A 21598-nucleotide genomic window follows, 5' to 3' on the forward strand; every position below is an offset into this window, starting at 1 on the left:
TAAATATATATATATTTATATATATATTATATATATAAATAAATATATATATATATATATATATATCTTTACATATAAATAAATATATATATGTATATTATGTGTATACATATATATACAAGTATGTATATATACATGTATGTATGTATACGTACATGTATACATATATATACATATATATATATGTATGTATAATGTGGACATGCGTAGGAGTGATGAAAAAAAGTGAGAGCTTACGTAAAGAGATACATCAGAGGCTTTAAATATGGTTTGTTCAGCTGGCTTCCTAGTCCTCACAGGACCCACTGCAGCTCAAGGCAGACTGTTTAGAGTTGGATAGAAATTTTCAAGCATTATATTCTAGTGTGACGCTGACAACCGCCCCACCCCCTTATTCTAAATTCAATAGAACAGAAGAATTATCACTCACCTTCAACGTCCCAACTCTAAATTGCTAAAATTCTCAACCACTAGCCCCGTGTTAACACAACCATTTCCAAACCCTAGTACCAAAGGGCTACAAATTCAGTCATAAAAATTTCTTCGAAAAAGATTTAGAGTCCAAATCCTACTATGGCAGCCAGTAAATGGTTAAAATTCCTTTCTTCACACACGATGATCCAAACCTCCCAAATTCCTTACTTCCAAAACCTTGGCAGCAAAATGATTATCCCTCACCTACACACGCACGATAATAGATAACGTTAACCATAAATGAAATAAAAACCAATCAAGCTAGATGGCTGTAATTTGATATGTTTGATGATTGGAGGGTGAATGATCAACAAACCAATTTGCAGCCCTCTAGCCTGAGTAGTTTTTAAGATCTGAAGGCGGGCAGAAAAAGTGCAGGACAGACAAGTAGCCATCTCAATAGTTTTCTTTTACAGAAAACAAAAACATCCCAGCTGTGAAATCCCCACCTCATATAATCAAATCTTATCCCCACCAATAAGTTAAACCTTAACCTCCAATATCACATTCATGATCAAACCCAGCCTTATAAGGCTAACAAACATCCCACCTCTGAAAACCATTCGTGTATGAATATCCACCACAAACAATTATTACAGCCCTACAGAGTAAGTTAACAACTCCTCTACAAAATTTCAATCCCTGGAGTTAGCAAGGCTAAGAGAGACAAGGTCTGCTCACTTCCTCCCAAATCCCCCATGTAGGCGGAGCTTTGTCTGCCTTCTTATTGCGTCAGCAGGTGAATTGCCGTAGTGAGCAGGTACCTCTCAGATACGTCATCGACTACGTAGTTACCCCAGGTGGGAGGCGACTCCGCCCAATTTGGTAGACCTCGTCTCTCTTGGCCTTGGGAGTTGGTGCATCCGCCCTCGACATGACAGTTTCGGAATTCTCGTCAATGATTAATTATAAAGCTCCGGGTGGCATTAGCGTCCCGAATTCAGTTGTCTTCTTGCCTCTAAATTACGTTTTCTCATGAGAATAGGGTCCATTAGTCGAGATTCTGAGGCGAGGCAATGAATGGATTCACCTTTCTCACTTTTCTACAAAAGATTTGGACATACAAGGAAAATATATTATATTAACTATTTTTTAACTGAAGTTACTGCTTCACCTCCAAAAGATATATGCACTCATGGAATGTCCAATTTCTTTCGGGGAGAGAGAGAGAGAGAGAGAGAGAGAGAGAGAGAGAGAGAGAGAGAGAGAGAGAGAGAGAGAGAGAGAGAGACATTCTCCTAGCTTAGATTATTGCCATAAAGTGAAATACAAGGAGGTTGAATGAGAAACTTCACAAACCTAACGACAAAAAGAGAGAAAGAGAGAGAGTTGAGTATCCTCATCTACCTTTTAGACTATGAGAAACTTCACAAACCTAACGAGAGAGAGAGAGAGAGAGAGAGAGAGAGAGAGAGAGAGAGAGAGAGAGAGAGAGAGAGAGAGTCGAGTATCTTCGTCTAGATTTTAGACTAAGTAAAAGAGAAGAGAGTGAACGAGAAAATTCACAAACCTAATGAGAGAGAGAGAGAGAGAGAGAGAGAGAGAGAGAGAGAGAGAGAGAGAGACTCCCCATCAGTCAGGACTTTATTGACCATTTGCAATGACACCGTGAAAAAATCTCTTAAACTTCAAAACTAGACCTCTATAAAGATGTAGAACGCAGAGAGAGAGAGAGAGAGAGAGAGAGAGAGAGAGAGAGAGAGAGAGAGATCCTAGAGTTATACTTTACGACTTGCCCGATAAAATCCTCGCTCCCATAAAAGAATAAGGGTATAATAATGTTGAAAACTGATGTATAGAGTCAAGTCTAATTTAGATCTGGCGATAAAAAGGGGCTATGCCTCTCTGATGCCCACCCCTCATTGATGGTATTAGAATGGCTTCTCTCTCTCTCTCTCTCTCTCTCTCTCTCTCTCTCTCTCTCTCTCTCTCTCTCTCTCTCTCTCTCTCGCTGACTGCTAGATTCGATTATGGGACTTCTCGATTCTGCTCTGAGCCTTTACAATAATAATTTATTATTATTATTATTATTATTATTATTATTATTATTATTATTATTATTATTATTATTATTATTGCATTACAAACTGCAATGCAAGTAAAAGGAAAAGAATCGAGCAACACTTAAAAAAACTTGACTATAAATAAAAAAAGATAAATCAACACAACAGATTTACAAAAAAAAGGGGGGTGGGGTAAGAAAGCTTACCCTCAGGAACTCCAAACGAAAACTGTGAAGGGTAATGGTACGACAGCTACTGCAAAACCCGACCTTGGCAACGCTGTCTATATAATTACCACCCGGTATCAGGCAGCTCTACCAGGAGCCTAAATAGCAGGGCAAATACTCCGATCAATTAAAATTTAATTGAAGTCGGTCTTGACATTCTAACAATACATTCCGGAATATAATGAAATTTAATCTTGATAGATAAAAAAGGTTTTGTTAAAAACGTTACAATGTTTAATGATTAATGAAACTTCATAGCTGTCGTCTCTGGCAGCGTTGTCAACGATAGGCAAGAATGAATGACATGTGGCGTTTTTAATGTTTTAGGATTTACCTTAAAACATATTCTGAAATTGATAAAGGACTGATAAATCAATTAATAGAAATCACTGGCGTCGCAAGAGGCGGGGTCATCGCCGCCACAAATATACAAATGCTAATGGATGACTAAAAATAGATCCGAATTATTCTCCTGTAAGTGCTTCAGACTACAAATTCATAATGGTTGAATTAAGGACTGTCTGAAGGTCTGTCAACAGAAAACTGACATCGTAAATGAGCGGAAAATCGACATTGCAAAAAGTAGTTAATAAGCAAGCGAATATATAGACTAGTTTTTAAAAAAATAAAGATTTTCTCAAAAAATCTGTTCTAAAGTGTTCATTTCCTAACGAACTTGTGCTGGTGATGTAACACTTTGAATTCTCTCTCTCTCTCTCTCTCTCTCTCTCTCTCTCTCTCTCTCTCTCTCTCTCTCTCTCTCTCTCTCTCAGATTCATTCTCCTCTCCTCTCTTTTACTTTGAAACTACGATGCTAAACCTAATAACTATTGCTTGACCCAAGCAACAGTCTCTCTCTCTCTCTCTCTCTCTCTCTCTCTCTCTCTCTCTCTCTCTCTGATTGATTCTCATCTTCTCTCTTTTACTTTGCAACTACGATACCAAACCTAATAACTATTGCTTGACCCAAGCAACTCTCTCTCTCTCTCTCTCTCTCTCTCTCTCTCTCTCTCTCTCTCTCTCTCTCTCTCTCTCTCTCACTAAAACAAGTGCTTTTAACACTAGTAAAAATATGAATAAAATACCCCTTTTAATCTAAACAAAACCCTCGACCTTTACCTTCACTACCGAGACACAGAATTCACCGACCCCTTAAATCAAGACGTCTAAAAATAATAAAATACCGGAGTTGCATATTCGCTAAATGAAGCAGATTAAAAATACCTCCAGCCGAATTCCCCCAGCGCAAAGAAGATATTAAGGGCAACCTCGCCCAACGAGATAGAATTTGGCCTCTGTGTCACTCTCCCTTAGGGTTCGTTTTCGGTTGCAGGGGGTGACTGAAGAAGTTTTGTTTATCTTTCGGAAGAATAAAACTGGGTGCGCGCGGCGGGCCAGTTACTAAAAGGCTAACAAAGGCTCGAATCAAGAAATGCTTTTAAGCGGCGGCTGAAATCTAAAGCGGGTGAATGCACGGTTCGTAAATCAAAAGTAAAAACGTTGGACGTGAATGCCAGTGCACAAACATGTAAACAAACAAACAAACAAACGCCCGCTATCATGCAGAAACATATAATACATATACATATATATATACAAATATATATAGATAAAATGGAGAGAGAGAGAGAGAGAGAGAGAGAGAGAGAGAGAGAGAGAGAGAGAGTGTGAATATGTAATACTTTATAATAACAATAGTAATAACAACATAATTTGCAACCAAACAATCTGAATCAGTTTAAAAATATATATTTTAAGTGTTTAAAAAAATACACTTCCAATTACTCCCATGCAGTCACTATTTCATGGAATGTTGAGCAATCACGCAGGCACTTTTATTTTGATTCGTAAGGATATGCTATAATAATAATAATAATAATAACAATAATAATAATAATAATAATAATAATAATTATAATAATAATAATAATAAAAATAAAACATAAGTTAAGGCACAGCACAGTCACCAAGGTCTTCCCACAGAAAGAAAGTGATACAGCCACACTCCAAAAAAGGTGCAAAATGGAACGACTGGCCATCTGATACAGGCTAGAAGACCAGACCAGACTGATCCTGGTAAATAAGAATACTTAGAAAGAATCCCTGACAAATATATAGCCATACGATGAGACGCAGGAGTTATGGACAAAAGCAAGAGGAGTAACAAAATCTAAAGATGTTAATAAGGAGAGTGCTGCAGGCTTATACCAGCACGGGCCCTTGCCCAAAGTCGAGCTGTAAGAGTGGCCAAGCGTTACAGTGGCATATGAGGTTATGAGGCCTGAAGTGGACCTGTGGATGCGGTTAAACCAACCAGGGCGAATGTGAGAAACACATGACTCAAGATATGAGAGGTTCTTGGTATGCGGGCATATGCCCCACTACCCGATGTTCGCCCGCCACTGTTTTTGTTACTCCCACAGCTGTTGATGCAGAGGAAACTTGATCTAGCCAGTCTTCTAAGTATCGAGAGCAGAGATGAAAGATGATTATCTTGAAGATGATTTATTCTTAGCGGTGATATGTGAGTGTGTAATCTCTTTAAAAATAATACAGGAAAATATGTAAGATGTAACTGAAATGGAAAACACTTAACGCAGTTTTGAGATTATTCAGAAAGACAGTTTATTTGAGTTACCTTTTTAAATCAAACACCAATGAAAAGCAACGTCCTTAACACCACAAATATATATTATGTAATAGTCCAAGGTGACTGGAGAAACTATAATTTTTCCGTTTCTTACACAGATCTCAGATTTTTCTCTAGGATACTCCAGTAACCTATAAAATCATATTCGTTTATGTTAATGAATTTTTACCTTGAAAATACTATTTACCATAACAAAACAGAAACTGCACTCAATCTTCTTCTACTGAGAAACTTTTTTCTAAGATAACAAGCCTACCTTCTCTTTTTATTGTAAACTTCCAATTCTTAAACACTGAATTTCTTTCCCTTGAGCTCATGAATTACGTTTAGCAGAGTCTAAAGATGATCAATCATCTTCTGAGAAACTTTTTTTATGATAACTTGCCTATTTTCTCTCTTTATCATAAACTTCCAATTCCTAACCACTGAATTCCTTTCCCTTCAGTCCACGAGTTACGCAGCAGCGTCTTTAAAGATACTTTTGCCAAGCCACAAAGTTCAGAAACCTTTTGATTTGGCATACAACTGCAGCAGGATTCCTGTTTAGGCACATTTTTTCCTGCAGAGCAATAACTTGACAACAACTTTACCCAAGATCTTCAAATTTTTTGTGGGATGCTTACCTTTCACCCTTGATTTCAAAGCATCCCATACGATCACTTTCTTTTTCATTCTCTATTTTTTTTAAATCTTTTTAGGTACGTATACAATTGTTTTTAGTTTAACGTACATCATTTATCCTATATCTAAACAGTATTATTATAAATCTCTCTGCTCTGTCCTTCCTTTTTTAAATATATTTACATTCAATTCTTCTTATACTTAGGTAGTAAGTTAATGTCTTTCTTTGGCTCGTTCCATAAAATGTCTCTCTAATAATAATAATAATAATAATAATAATAATAATAATAATAATAATAATAATAATAATAATAATAATAATAACAACATAGCTAGAAAATCACATTGTTCCAAGAACTTCAATCTTGTGTTTGAAAGTCATGATTTCTATCGGATTATTTCTATTAACGTTGCGTAAATGTACAAAGGTTTTTTCCGAAGTACCTTTTCCTGTTAACAACAGAAATAAGATAATTTGGCATTCAAATTACATATATCTATATAAATACCTATAAGCTAAAACAAGCGGCAAATACACCATGTTAAGGACAGATTAAGAGAGAGAGAGAGAGAGAGAGAGAGAGAGAGAGTCTATCATCCTATAAATTTAAAATTGTGAGAGAAATATTTAAGCAAGGAACAATGACCGTCAAATAAGAGCTGTTTTATGGCATATAAGAGAGAGAGAGAGAGAGAGAGAGAGAGAGAGAGAGAGAGAGAGAGAGAGAGAGAGAGAGAGAGAGAGAGAGAGAGAGAGAATTAATTAAGGAATCAGACATTAAAAACATCCGCCAGTGCAATTAACAAAAGTACCCGAATACTCTGCATCATTTACGTTTTCCCTCTCGAACAAGAGAAAGTTATTAATTCTTTAATCAGACGAAAGATTTGGTGAAAATCAACAAAACTCTAAAAAAATGCCTGGGAACAAAGTCTAAACAAAAATCTAATTAACTGTTCCCGGAACGCAACTAACATATAAAAAAAGAAATGTTAAAAATTAGTCAACTGTCTTTCAGGTTATCCTGCTAACAAACAGACAGACAGACGGACACAAATGAAGGTAATCCGCCAGGAAAGGTATATCAAACCAGAGGAAGAGACCATTGAGACCATTGAGAGAGAGAGAGAGAGAGAGAGAGAGAGAGAGAGAGAGAGAGAGAGAGAGAGAGATGAATGGAGCGAAGGTGGAGTAGCAAATTGCGACAGAGGAGTCCACAGGTCCCCAAAAAGACGAAACTCCTGCGACTGCTCGTAAAACAGACGAAACAAAAGGTTCGCCTCATAAAACCGCTGCTTCTAAATGTTTATTTCTACATTGTTTTCATTTTAACCAAGTCTGGTCGCAATGGAATGGCTAGGGGGCCCTTCCACCACCACCACCCAACACAACCAACTTTTCACCCTCCACCCACCTTCCTTTTTTTTTTTATTTTCAGACGTTGCCATAAAAGACACGTTTTGTCTGGAACTTAAGGCTAATTTCTAGTTCCTTTAAAAACTGAAAAAAAAATGAAAATAAAAGATCTCGTAATTAATAGAACAGGAGTTCAGGTTGTGCCTAGTAGCAGTCTTTTCTAATGAGCGGATTTCGCTGACGAACGCTGCCCCGGGACTTGGCAAAACACGCCACTTCTTTCTTTTTGTTTCTCTCTTTTTTTCCTCTTCTGAGAGTCTATTAAGTTGTCAGAATAAAAGAGAGAGAGAGAGAGAGAGAGAGAGAGAGAGAGAGAGAGAGAGAGAGAGAGAGAGAGAGAGAGAGAGAGAAATTTGCATGTTTACGTGGCGTCAAACCTTAAAACCAACGAAGTTTTCATAAGGAACTCCCTATGATTTGTGGGACATCTTTCTGAAAACTATTGAGGGCATGACCACAAGTGAGAAAAATTCACCCTGAGAGAGAGAGAGAGAGAGAGAGAGAGAGAGAGAGAGAGAGAGAGAGAGAGAGAGAGAGAGATTTGCATGTGCACATAGCGTCAGACCTTAAAATCAACGAAGATTTCTTAAGGAACTCCCTATGATTTGCGGGATATCTTTCTGAAAAATATTGAGGGCATGAAAAATTCACCCTGGGGAGAGAGAGAGAGAGAGAGAGAGAGAGAGAGAGTAAAAAAACCCACCAAAATCCCCCTTACCAGTTTCCAGTGGGTTCTGAAGCAACTTAATAAAAAGAATTGTGGCCATGCCCGAACATGAGAAAATTTACCAAGTGGGTTCCGGCTACTGACAAGACTGGGTACTTTAACATAGGTCGTCTACCTTTATGGGCATATCGTTTAGGGCATGTCGCGTATCCTAAACGACCCGCCATTAAGATGGTTTTATGTCATTCCCTTTCGAGTTAAGAGAAGAGAAGCAAGTGCACTGTGAGTTTAACAACTGGAGCAAAAACAAAAACAAAATAAAACCAAACAAAAAAAAAAAAAAAAAAAGATCACTGTTACTCTTTTCGGTTCCTTACAGGTCGACATAAAGCCGATAAAAACGAAGTTGCAGTATTCTTGTATGTGGGTACCTTCACAACGCCCAAAACGGCAAAAAAACACAAAACATATACAAATGAAACTGGCCTCTTTTCTTTGCATTCTTAAGCCCCACCAGCACACAAAAATAAAAGCATATAAAATACTGCTGTTTTTATCTTTGGGTAACTATAATACCAACAAAAGACACAAGAACTATATACAGACTTTTTTTTTATCCGTGTTCCCTGCAAATCACAGTCGAAGATATTAGGTGTTTTCTCAGTTTTTAAATTTAACTTACAATCAACAGACTACCGCAGCTGACCGACCGGATATATTCACGTAAACCTACCTAATGCAATCTTATACGACCCAAATACATCATACAACTTATGCATTTTGCTTCAGTGACTTTCTTTACTTCCACTTAAGATATTAATATCGTAGTGTATAGGGAGTTGTTGTTGTTGTTGTTATTATTATAATAACTTGTATTATTATATCATGCATTAGTTATATAAAGAGCAAACATTGGCGAAATGCTTCTGATTGAATAACGTTTTCAAAGAGAGAGAGAGAGAGAGAGAGAGAGAGAGAGAGAGAGAGAGAGAGAGAGAGAGAGAGAGAGAGAGAGAATCTATTAACACTACTTCCAGTATCTTCAGAATCCTTAATCAAAGTAAACAAACGATAAACATACACAAGACAATTTCTGGTCCTGTTTGTTATAGCAGCAGCGTCCCTACAAACAAGAGGAGAGTGCGATGGAGTGGTCGGCATGGGGGAGGAGGAGGAGGAGTTGGAAGGACTTGAATATTCAAGTTCCTTAATTACAGCGTTCTGCATTCTTGCCTTCCAAATCGCTTTGCAGAAGAAATTAAAAAAAGAAGAAAAAAAAAAAGAGCAGTAAGAGGTCCTCGAAGACAATGGACTCTCGGAGGAGGAGGAGGCTGGAGCCTCCGGAGGCCTCCCCGGACCCCTCGGGAGGCTTTCCCGCTCTCGCCACTTTTCATCCCAAAGGCCTCGCCCCTTGACAGCAGAACTAAAAACATCCACATTAACCTGCAAGGAGCCCGCTGCCCCCTGGTCACGTATTATTACTCGGGTCTTTCAGCGTGAATGTATTCCCTGGCGAGGATGCTCTCGTAGAACTCTTTATGCCCCGGGAGTGTTTACAGTATATCTTTCGCCGTGACAAAAATGACAAAAAGGTCCCAACGCTTCCTCCTCCGCTTCCTCCTCCTCCTCCTCCTCCTTCTTCTTCTTCTTCTTCTTCTTCTTCTTCTTCTTCTTCTTCTTCTTCTTCTTCTTCAACAACAACGCCGCTGCTGTTAAGACTTGCAAGGGCATTAATAATGGTTAATAATGGCGAAAGGCATTCGTAATGTCAGAAAAATACAAGGTAAACATGAAAGAAACATTAATTTTTCGTAGCATATTTAAATCACCATAATTTTCACTTTTTGGCTTTATGGCATGCAATTAAATTACCATCAACTGCATTATTATTATTATTATTATTATTATTATTATTATTATTATTCGCAATGTTAAAAATGTGTAAGAAAATACAAAAGCTACAGTAACGTTCTTCAGAATAAAGTGCAGTATAATTTTCGCTTCTTCTAGGCTCTATAGCATACAAGAATATTTCCGTCAACTGCATTTATCATTATTATTATTATTATTATTATTATTATTATTATTAGTAGTAGTAGTAGTAGTAGTAGTAGTAGTAGTAGTAGTAGTAGTAGTAGTAGTAGTAACAATTACTACTATTTTTAATACTTCCCTCGTCATCACGAGCGCTCCCTCCTTCTTCAGCCACCCCTTCACCCTTCCCCTCCACCACTTACTGCGTACTCTTTGTCCTTGACTCTTCCCTTCTTGAGAGAACAGGAAAAAGAGGAAGACGAAGATACAGATCAAACTCAAGGAAAATTGTTTGTTTGTTTGTGTCACGTGAGACGGAAATTCTTGGAGCGACAGTCACATGGTGGCTTTAAGGTCCCAAAATCCACATGGAATGTCAAGCTCAAGGATTGGAGATAAGACCCATAGAAGGGGTTCTTGGAAGGATTGGAACGTGGAGGGTAACCTCCTTGGGGTTGTGGCACAACCTACAAACATAAACACACAAACACACATATACACAAAGTTTGGTAAGGGTCTCAGGTGAAAGCTGGGCGATTTTGAATTCTGGCAGGTGGCACCTGACGACGCTTATTAGGGAATGTGGAAATCATCTGCCAAAAAAGGTTCCAATCCATTTCTCTCTCTCTCTCTCTCTCTCTCTCTCTCTCTCTCTCTCTCTCTCTCTCTCTCTCTCCCAGCTACGAGCCATAACGATCGACTAACAACTAGGCACTTATTTAACTACTTAGGTTAACAGAGGGACACTGAATTTTTAAGCAACATCCTCATTTGTTCCTATTATTCAGTTCGAGATCCGAACTCGTGTCGCCCAGTGTGTGTCAGTGTGTGTGTGTGTCTGTGTGAGAGAGAGAGAGAGAGAGAGAGAGAGAGTGTGTGTGTCTGTGAGAGAGAGAGAGAGAGAGAGAGAGAGAGAGAGAGAGAGAGAGAGAGAGAGAGAGAGAATGTGTGTGAGAGAGAGAGAGAGAGAGAGAGAGAGAGAGAGAGAGAGAGAGAGAGAGAAAGAGAGAAAACCATAGGCCTGTCGTCCTTTAGGTGCACAATCTTGAGGCCGTTTGTTTCAAAAAGGGACATCCAGGACACATATCCTTCTTATCTTAAAAGAAGATCCTTTCAAAAATATTTAAAAGGTCTGGATGGTGTATCCTTGGGCGGACGAAGGATCTCTCTTTCCGCCCTCCCCGAACCTCCCATTCCCAACCCAAAAGGACAGGACACGTAGGATCCTCCAGATCTGAAACCACTCACAAGGGATTAGTGTTATGTCCTATGGTCCCGACACATGTGGGAAGACTGACAGACAGACATGCACAATGGGCTTTATCTTGTTAAGACTGATTCTGCTCACAAAAGACAGACATGCACAATAGTTTATGTGTCTTGCTTTATCTTGTTATTTATCAAATATATTTTTGATATATGTATATAAGAAAACTCTTTGGCTGCATTATCATCAACTATGCCAACACCATTGACTAATAAAAATCTTAGAGCTGACCACAAAATATTTTTAGATCTGAGAGGAAAGGCTAACATATGTTCCTCAATTAGAATTTAACATTTGGTTTATTTTTATGATTGTACTTTTTAACACTTCATTTTATTAAATGCCTTAGTTGTGACAGTGGTGGAGATGGCATGATATTTAATGATATAAATCTATCATAGATATCAAACTAAACACGTTACAAACTGAAAGGGCATAAAAATAGTTGTGTTCTTGTTGGAATGCCGTAGGAGGTGACTGAATTGTGTGATTATCTGCCCGAACGTCAGTAATAAACATACATCAGTGTTCTAACATTAGTAATAATGGCAGTGCTATTTACTGATGAAAGCTGTGCAAAGCTTTTATAAGTAAATACTGACAGAAACTATGTAAAGTTACCAACAAAACGTGTTAGCCATTTGTACATCGACAGAGAAAATGTCCCGGACATATCCCGTGGAAGCTTTCTGGAAGAGCGATTATACGCTTAGTAAAATAAATGAGTTTTACTATTGCCAATAAGACCCATCACTCTACACGTTACTTCTCGCTCAATGCAGCAATCCTGTAAAGGGAAATACTTTGTCGTTTAATAAAGATTGTCATCTCCGTTTTACATTAAGACAATACAGTGAACTTTTCTTCAATTTTGTACTCAAGTCTCATAAAACACTGTTCCGCTAACTCTGTGGCCCTGATCATGTTTCCATTATATATTTTCGTAAAGAGCTTAATCCTCGTCAAATTTCCGTTAAGAATATTCCTGTATTTATTACTCAAAATTATACAAGTCATTACACTGGAGTTTCTTTCACAGTATAAAGAAATGTTTCAAGATGGTACACTATTAATTTCCTAGCGTTGATATTGTGCAAAACAAGCCCTCCTTAAAACGAAAAGGTATCGTTCCCCTGAATCACCAATTCAACCTGAGGTTGTTTATATACAGATAGACAAGGGAGGCAAATTCCTGAGATGTATGCTAGTATTGCACCAGCCACGGTTTTTTTTTTGGCCATGCCCCTAGGTTAGGTTAAGTCAGATATAGGTTAGATTAGTACCCGAAGAGTAATTTGGGTGTGGGAAACATAATGAGATTATTGTCAAGAAAATTCTACGGTTAGGTTTTAAGATATGGCGTCCCGCTTTTTTCAGGGATCTCTGAACTCTGTTACATCTCGGGAAAATGTTCCCGGGAGCTTATGTGGTCACCGTTCCAAATACTGACCGAACCCAGGTTTCCACAACTGCCCAGGTCGGCGGACTAGCAAACGCATAACAGGAATTCTACCGAACTCCTAAAAACCTAAGAGAATACACGGAAGACCGCAGTTTTCATAAAATGCAGATAAAAGAAAAATACGATTGAATTAATTCTTGATGAAAAAACAAATTTACTAAGTTATAGACTTTTGGGGAATAGTTTTCCCAAAGTGCGATGTAATATCACTCTAAATAAATCATGAGCTTAATAAGGCATATTATAGACGGAAACATCACTTATATAACTATTTTACAAAAGCACTCTAATAAAAACTGAAAACTATTTTGTTCATATACATTATATTATGCTGTACAGTGACACCTCCTTAATACAGTAATTTTTCCTACATATGCATAAGAATGCGATGTAATGACATTACCTTCAATACAAATTTACAGCGACAACATTTAAAAAAACTTTTTTAAATGCTGTATAGTAAAATCACTTTAAGAGTTAAAATATCTTAAAAATTCTATCCTTCATGAAAAAAATATTAATTTACATATAAAAATGTCTACCAATTTATGCTAACACTTTCTTGATATCGGCTCCAGTAACAAAAAAAAAAGATAAATAGTCCATTTAAAACTTACATTTTCTCAAAACTCCAGTTGTCATTACAAATTGGTAGATATTTTTATATGTACATTAATATTTTTTCATGAAGAATAGAAGTTTAAGATATTTCAATTCTTAAAGTGATTTCACTATACAGCATTTATTTTTTGCAAAAAGTTTTTTTAAATGTTGTCGATGTAAATTTGTATTGAAAGTAATGTCATTATATCGCATTGTTATACATATATTTTTAATAAACAAATAAAAGTAATCTACGACGATACAATAAACGGAAGAAACAGAAATGCAACCAAACTATCCACGAGTCCCTAAGAAAACTCTCTTCTGTTTACTGTCCCGTTTACGAGAGAATAACTCGCTCTGTCGTTTACAAGACCGTAGGTGAGATTGCATCGAAAGAATGGTCAAGAAAAAAAAAAAAGTGGAGGAGAAAAAATACCCTTCAGGTTTCATGCGCGCGTGCGCGCTCCGCCGCCGCCGCCGCCGCCCACAGAGATGTGCCCACTAGCCGCCCACGGCGTCATCCGGAGTGTTATGGGACCACCTAAGTGTGATGAGCTACACCCACGTAAGCATAAGGGTGATGTTGCAGGTAGAAAGGTGCTTCATAAGAGGTGAGTTATCTGCGTTTGTCCCGAGACGACGCTCCTACAGGTAGTACTGGTGGCTGGCTGACTATCTGGGTCCCTACGACTGGCTACTACTGCGTGAGTTCTCTCTCTCTCTCTCTCTCTCTCTCTCTCTCTCTCTCTCTCTCTCTGTTTGGAAGACGAAGAGACATTCTCTCCAGAGATCCCGTATTCAAATCAAACTGCTTAAAAAAATTATATTAGTTTATTTCAACAGGCAAATTTACTGAATTCATTTAAACACAGATTTCCTGAATTCATTTAAACACAAATTTCCTTAATTCATTTAAGCACAAATTTCCTGAATTCATTTAAGCACAAATTTCCTGAATTCATTAAACACAGATTTCCTGATTTCATTTAAACACAAAATTCCTGAATTCATTTAAACACAGATTTCCTGAAATTTTTTTAATCCATTTAAACACTGATTTCCTGAATTCATTTAAACACAAATTTCCTGAATTCATTTAAACACAAATTCCCTGAATTCATTTAAACACGCAAATTTCTTGAATTCATTTGAACACTCAATTTCCCAAACATTACAGGTAAGACTCAAGGGTTATTGTATAAACAAATGGGTCGTGCTGGAAATGATACAAGCCTCCCTCACCCACCCCGCTAAAAAGATATGCAGGAATACAAATTACACTTCCAGGTCTCAGGAATGTGTAAGCTGATTTCTTCACAGGCCAACTAATAAAAAAAAAAAGTTATATTGGAAAGTATACATTAAAATATCAGAATGCATATCGCTATCCTAACATACAAAAATAATATTTGCGTTATATATTAGAAGGAGAAAAATATGTAAATTATCTAAAATTAACACAATCAGCATATCTTCCAAATACCTCTATGGGGCACAGTGAAGTATATAGGTACACAAGAAATAATTAAGAAATTCATTTCACTGAAGGTAAATTAATCGAGAGTTCTTATGCAAGCATAAAATCTCATATTTGCAAGCAACAGCAATAACGTGTTTCGTGTTCTCGTGAGGTATAAATAAGAATCGGAGAATAATAGTGGCTTGAAGAAATTTGAATCTACCGTCGAGCTAATTTACACAATTCTCTTTCCTCTTATTTATATGAAGCAAGCAAATAAAATTAATACATAAATAAATATATGTAGATATTATTACACACACACACACATATAAATATAAATATAGATATATATATATATATAATATGGATTATATATATATATATATATATATATATATATATATATATATATATATATATATATATATATATATAATATACATATATACTGTATATGTATATATATATATATATATATATATATATATATATATATATATATATATATATATATATATATATATATATATATAAATATATAACATACATATATATATAATCTATAATATATATAATATACATATATATATATATTTTATATATATGTATTTATATATATATATATATATATATATATATATATATATATATATATATATATATATATATATATATATATACTGTATATAAGAGAGAGAGAATTTAAATACACAGTAACTCTCGTAAAGGATTAGTAGTTAAAGGGTTAGTAGTCAAGCCTTTGCTTCATTGTTAATTTTCAAAAATGAGGCCAGACCACCACCGGTGAAATTTAAGAAAAGGCTACCAGAGAATAAATTTTGTGTAGTAATATTCTTTTACTGTAATGTTTTTCACAGAAATAACCATGTATAACTTTGAAGTAACTAGCCAGATTACTAGTAAGAACAATTTCCTTGAAAGAGTCTATCATTTTGAATTAGGATTTAGCAGGATATCAAACACGAGAAAAATGGCCAAATTTCATATTAAGGTAGATCCAAGGTCCGTGTAGACATGGATCTTGGGTAGACCAATGTGCCTTCTCTCACATGGTGTCACAGGCTTTTTTATTATTATTTTTTATGCCTCAGAAGGGTGGGAAACTGTCCCTATAAATGAAAAAAATAAAAACGTATGAAATAAAAATGGAAAAGGCCATTAAAACGTTAGTTTTTCACATTGGCAGAAGAAACAGGCCGAGACAATTTTTTTCTCACCAAAAACATTTTTTATATTTTCCAGAAACAGTTGATGTTAACCTGAATATGTATACTTTATTCAAATCGAAACAAAACCATAATGCTAGGACACTTCTGTCAATATTACAGAGCATAATTTGGCAGTTTATGACGGAATCCTTTAAACTGCTCTTTGAATTATTCAAAAAGCTACTAAGTTACCAAGTAGCTGGCGAGGTGGACTACTAATATAATGTTCAGTGGTTCATGTAATTCCTAGGGATAAGGACCGTAGTTGGGGTGTGAGACTTATGACATTATTTTATATATATATATATATATATATATATATATATATATATATATATATATATATATATAGAGAGAGAGAGAGAGAGAGAGAGAGAGAGAGAGAGAGAGAGAGAGAGAGAGAGAGAGAGAGAGTGAGTAATATAAGCGTTTTAAATATGATCAGAGGATCAATAAAAATACAAAGTTGGGAAAACTGAGCAATAAATAAGACTTCCATAAACTCTATACAAGTGAGAGAAGACAGGTGATAAGAGATAAAAACCTAAAATTATTTCATTTAATTTCTTGATAAAGAAAGTGTTATTTCATATCTCTTTATATAAACCGCTTAAAAACCTCATCTTTATTTACCTATTCTTTTTACTAGTAATTTACTGCTGGAAAACAGTATTCTCTAATCATAAAAAAACGAAAACTAAAGGTATTTCTTAGAAAGATATTATGTCAAACGTTTTCAATTTCATGAAAAATCTGGTGAAAATAAGATGACGAAGACTCCCCTTAAGTCACATCTGCCAGGGAGCAAGGATTCGGAAATGGGAGTGTCAAACCCGTAGGCTTATTTCGTGCGATTCTCCCCCTGCAGAGAAAATTCGCTGACATCGTCAAAGGCTATTTTCAATGCAGTCAGTATTACCCATTATATATAGTCAATAATACATCGCTCCTACATTAACTGGATGTAAACATTTTATAAAAATGAATAGCAAAAATCAAACTACTGGTCCATTTCGGACGAATTTCATAAAGACCGAGGGTCAACGAATATTCAGAATCATTACAGTAATAATAATAATAATAATAATAATAATAATAATAATAATAATAATACTGGAAGGATACCAAATTCTGTTTGATTAAAAACACCGAAGACATGCTTCTGTAATGCTTCAAACGAGGCAGCGAGCAACGGTTTCATACCGGCGATATGTTGAAACGAATGAATCATCACTCGTACAAATACAGTTATTCCAGCTTTCCTTTGGAAAAAGGAAGAGTATCGTGGATAATATATACATACATATATTTATATACAGTATATTATATATATTATATATATACATATATATAAATACATATACATATACATACCAACATATATATACATATATATACATATGTATATATACATATATGTATATATATATATATATATATATATATATATATATATATATATATATATATATATATATATATATATATATATATATATATATGTGTGTGTGTGTGTGTGTGTGTGTGTGTGTGTGTGTGTGAAACAAGGCATTAACTCGAAATCTGGAGTTACATTTTTAACTGTATTATTCATGCGAAAACCAAAGTCTCGAGCATCTTCATACGCTCATGTCAAACAGCGACAGAAAAAGGGTAAGAAAATTCCAAAGAGAAAATAGACCGGAAGATTCGTAAAAGGAGGCTTTCAAAGATCTCAAATTGAGCAATCCGGAAATTAAAATACTTTCACATATCGAAGTTGAAGAGGTATGAATGAACTGAATATAGAATTTACGCAAAGGCCAAGCATTGGGACCTACGAGGTCACTCGGTGCTGGGACGGAAAATGACAGTAAGAGGTTTGAGAGGCGTACCAGGAGGAAAACCTCGCTGTTGCACTATGAATCAATTGTTAGGAGAGGGTGGAAAGTAAGATGGAGGAAAGAGAATACGGAAGGAGGTACAGTAAAAGTTGAAGAGGTTCAGCTTATACCTAGTATAAAGGTTATGAAAGCACGCTGCCCATCCCCAGGCCAATAAGGACATCACGTGAAATATAAATTTCAAGGTCACTAAAAAGAAAATTTCAAGGTTGCCCCCCAACACCCCCAAAATTACGTTATTGTAAAACCGCCATGACCAATGTCTAAGGACCTTCACACTGGTTACACAAGACCGGATTATTATTTTTATTCAGATTAAGAGAGAAATCGCTTAGAACAAACCAAGAAGGCCATTGACTCGCAAAACAATCTTACACACGACGGGGTAAATTGATGTTAAAGAGAAAGCGAGAAGAAAAATTATACGCCCCTGACCTGACCCGAATTAACCTAGCCAATCTCCGCTCGTGGCCACTACCATAATATGAGCCAAACTATAGTAACAACTGAACTGCAAGAACATCGGTACTGCAAAATCTTATATGAATCCTTTTATTAAAGTTTTTTAATCCATTTAGCGACGACCTAATTAGAGCAATTAATACGCGCGTATTGCCATTTCTCATCATCCAGCAAGCTTCAAAGAATAAAATACTATTATGTGGAAAAATAGAAAAAGGATAGAAAAAAAATAGTGGAATAACATCTAAATAGCGAAAAGAGAGAAAAAATAGTGGAAGAATATCATGAGATATAAATTAACAATCAAACAGATAAATGAAAACAGGAAACAACAATACAAACAGGTGTGGGTAACTAAAGTTTAAGCTAATGCAACACACAACTACGAGTATATACATTTCTAAAAAAAAAAAAAAAAAAATGAAATTGAAAAATAGGCTGTAAAACAGGGATTTTGTAAAAGGTTAAAAATTTTTTCCTTCAGTTAAATTCACCTTGACTCCCACGATTAAAAAGCATGAGAGAGAGAGAGAGAGAGAGAGAGAGAGAGAGAGAGAGAGAGAGAGAGAGAGAGAGGAGGAGGATTTTATGTTCACAAGTCAGTCCAATTAAAGTACATGTCTACAGATCACATCAATTCCATTCTTGGAAAAAGAGAAGAGACAGATGGTGTTCAGAACCAGTGTAATATGAATTTGCAGTTCACACGCCATTCTCTCTCTCTCTCTCTCTTTACTCCAAGAACAAAAAAAATAGAAGATAATGGCTTTGAAAACCAGTCCAAATGAGTTCAGAGGCTTAGTTTCTTTTCACACCTCCCTCTAAATTTAAACGAAAAAAAAAATCTTTTGAAAGAGTTCATTCACTTAACACTCTTAAGACTTTACGACGCGCTCTTCATTTTCACACTTATTTGATACCAAGCTACTTTCTTTCAGCAACTTAAGCGCCAGAGATCAGCCTCTTGGGCAGAACCAAAAGAAAAAGGAGGCATATAAAAAACGAAGAGGCCTAAGCTAAGTCCTCTGTTGCCTTTTCATGCAAAACTAACTACATAAAGAGAACCAGCATTCATGCAAATTTCAGTGTTCTTTAATTGAACGAACTGACCTTATAAATACATGCAAAATAAAGCTATATCACCCAGTCTGACTCATTACGGCTCTGCGTATCACAATTACATCACAGTCTGAATGGTTTCCGGTCACGATATCTTTGAGGACCGAAGATCACTGATGAAAAGATGGGCAGATATTCTGAATACTCGAGATCTTTTCATTTTCAATATAGCCAATAAAATAAATTGATGGGAGAAATATGAAAATACAAATTTGGAGTGAAAGAAATACTGAATATCAGATGAGCCAAATAAAATTTGGTTTTAAAATCTTTAGTACCCAGTGATACACAAATGAATACATATAGATAATTAAACATATTAAATAAACATATATAGTCAAATAAATTAAATAAATAAATAAATAAACAAAAAATCATAACAAATGAAGAACGACTTAAGAATCTTGAAGAAGGAAAAAATCCAATTTGGTGACTTCGGGATCAAGGATATACCGACATGGACAAGGCTGTCAGCTGTGACAATAATTGGAATAATGATGAGTGTTGCTGTTGACTAACATTCCTTAATTGCGATAAAATTCTTGTTTTACGATTAGAAAAACTGTAAAATGCACTGTCTCGGGTTAAAACAACTACAGCAGTGTGTTCTTGATAGCGAAAATTAAAGCAAGTCTGAAAATTTAAGCCTAAGCCTGAGATGGCAATGCAGAAGAATCTTCAGAATAAAGAGGTTTTATTTTCTAATTATCATGATTATTATAATTACCAATACACCCATACGGTAAAAAAAAAAGTACGCAATACAATTAAATTGGACTGAAAGTTCAGTGATTGCCAAATTGAAAGATCTCTCTTCATGAAGTCTTTTAGAATTTATTATACAGCTTACTTCCAGCTACTAGAGGGTGTCGAGACGGGTCGAAACTAAGGACGTTACGTACCGGCCCAAAGCTCAGACCAATGCACCTTCGTTCCGCATACTTACATTAGCACGGTGATGAGAGTGGGTGGACGGGTACCGAAGGACAACAAGTCTAAATATAATAAGCCTATTTATGCGTGCCGCTTTTATATTATTATTATTATTATTATTATTATTATTATTATTATTATTATTATTTGAAAATCGTATAGATAAATGTAAATAACCAAACATATATTACAAATGTACTAGGGCAATACTTGCACCAGTATTTGAGCTTTGGTACCTCATCTAAATTACAGTGCCATTTTTTTTTTTTTTAAGTTTTTGAGCTGACGGTAAATATTCACAGACGATATCACGTAAGATTCTATCTTGCTTCAAAGTGCTCGATGCATTTGAATTGAATCAATGAACTTTCTATCTTACTTCTGATTAGTCGAAAGATTCAAACTGTGACCGTTGGTGGATGGTGATTAGCCTCTACATCAAAGTATCAACGCTGAAGTTCTGCAAGGCGAGTAGTACGTACTGCAGTATATCCAGAATGGCAGGAACTAAAGGAAACAAGTAATGCGCCGAAGTTTCTTCGGTGCAATCGAGTTTTCTGTACAGACGCTACAGCGTATAACCTAGGCCACCGATAATAGATCTATCTTTCGGTGGTCTCGGTACAATGCTGTATGAAACTTTAACCACGGCCCGGTGGTGGCCTATCCTATATCGTTGCCAGAGGCACGATTATGGCTAACTTTAACCTTAAATAAAACCAAAACTACTGAGGCTAGAGGGTTGCAATTTGGTATGTTTGATGATTGGAGGGTGGATGATCAACATGCTAATTTACAGCCCTCTAGCCTCAGTAGTTTTTAAGATCTGAGGGCGGACAGAAAAAGCGGGGACAGAAAAAAAGTGCGGACGGAAAACTAAAAAAGTAAATTTCTCTGTTGAAATGGAGCGCGTAAGAAAAAAAAAAAAAAGAACCACAAACAATGGCTTCCGATTTTGTTTCGAAAGCTGTAGGTGCTCTAGTGGGTATAGAACAACAACGCTCAAGTCTGGAAGAATAAGAGAGAAAGTTAAATGCAGAGAATAGAATGAGGGCAGACCCATTTGTTACTCCCAGATCCCC

General features: G+C 35.9%; 1 protein-coding gene across 1 annotated transcript in view; it reads right to left on the reverse strand.

Annotated features, from left to right (window-relative positions):
- LOC136834938 (uncharacterized) overlaps positions 1-21598 on the reverse strand; it is a 564478-nt gene that overhangs the window by 291027 nt on the left and 251853 nt on the right. The gene's annotated exons all lie outside the window — the stretch shown is intronic.

Source organism: Macrobrachium rosenbergii, chromosome 54 (assembly GCF_040412425.1).
Source record: "Macrobrachium rosenbergii isolate ZJJX-2024 chromosome 54, ASM4041242v1, whole genome shotgun sequence".
Lineage (NCBI taxonomy): Eukaryota > Metazoa > Arthropoda > Malacostraca > Decapoda > Palaemonidae > Macrobrachium > Macrobrachium rosenbergii.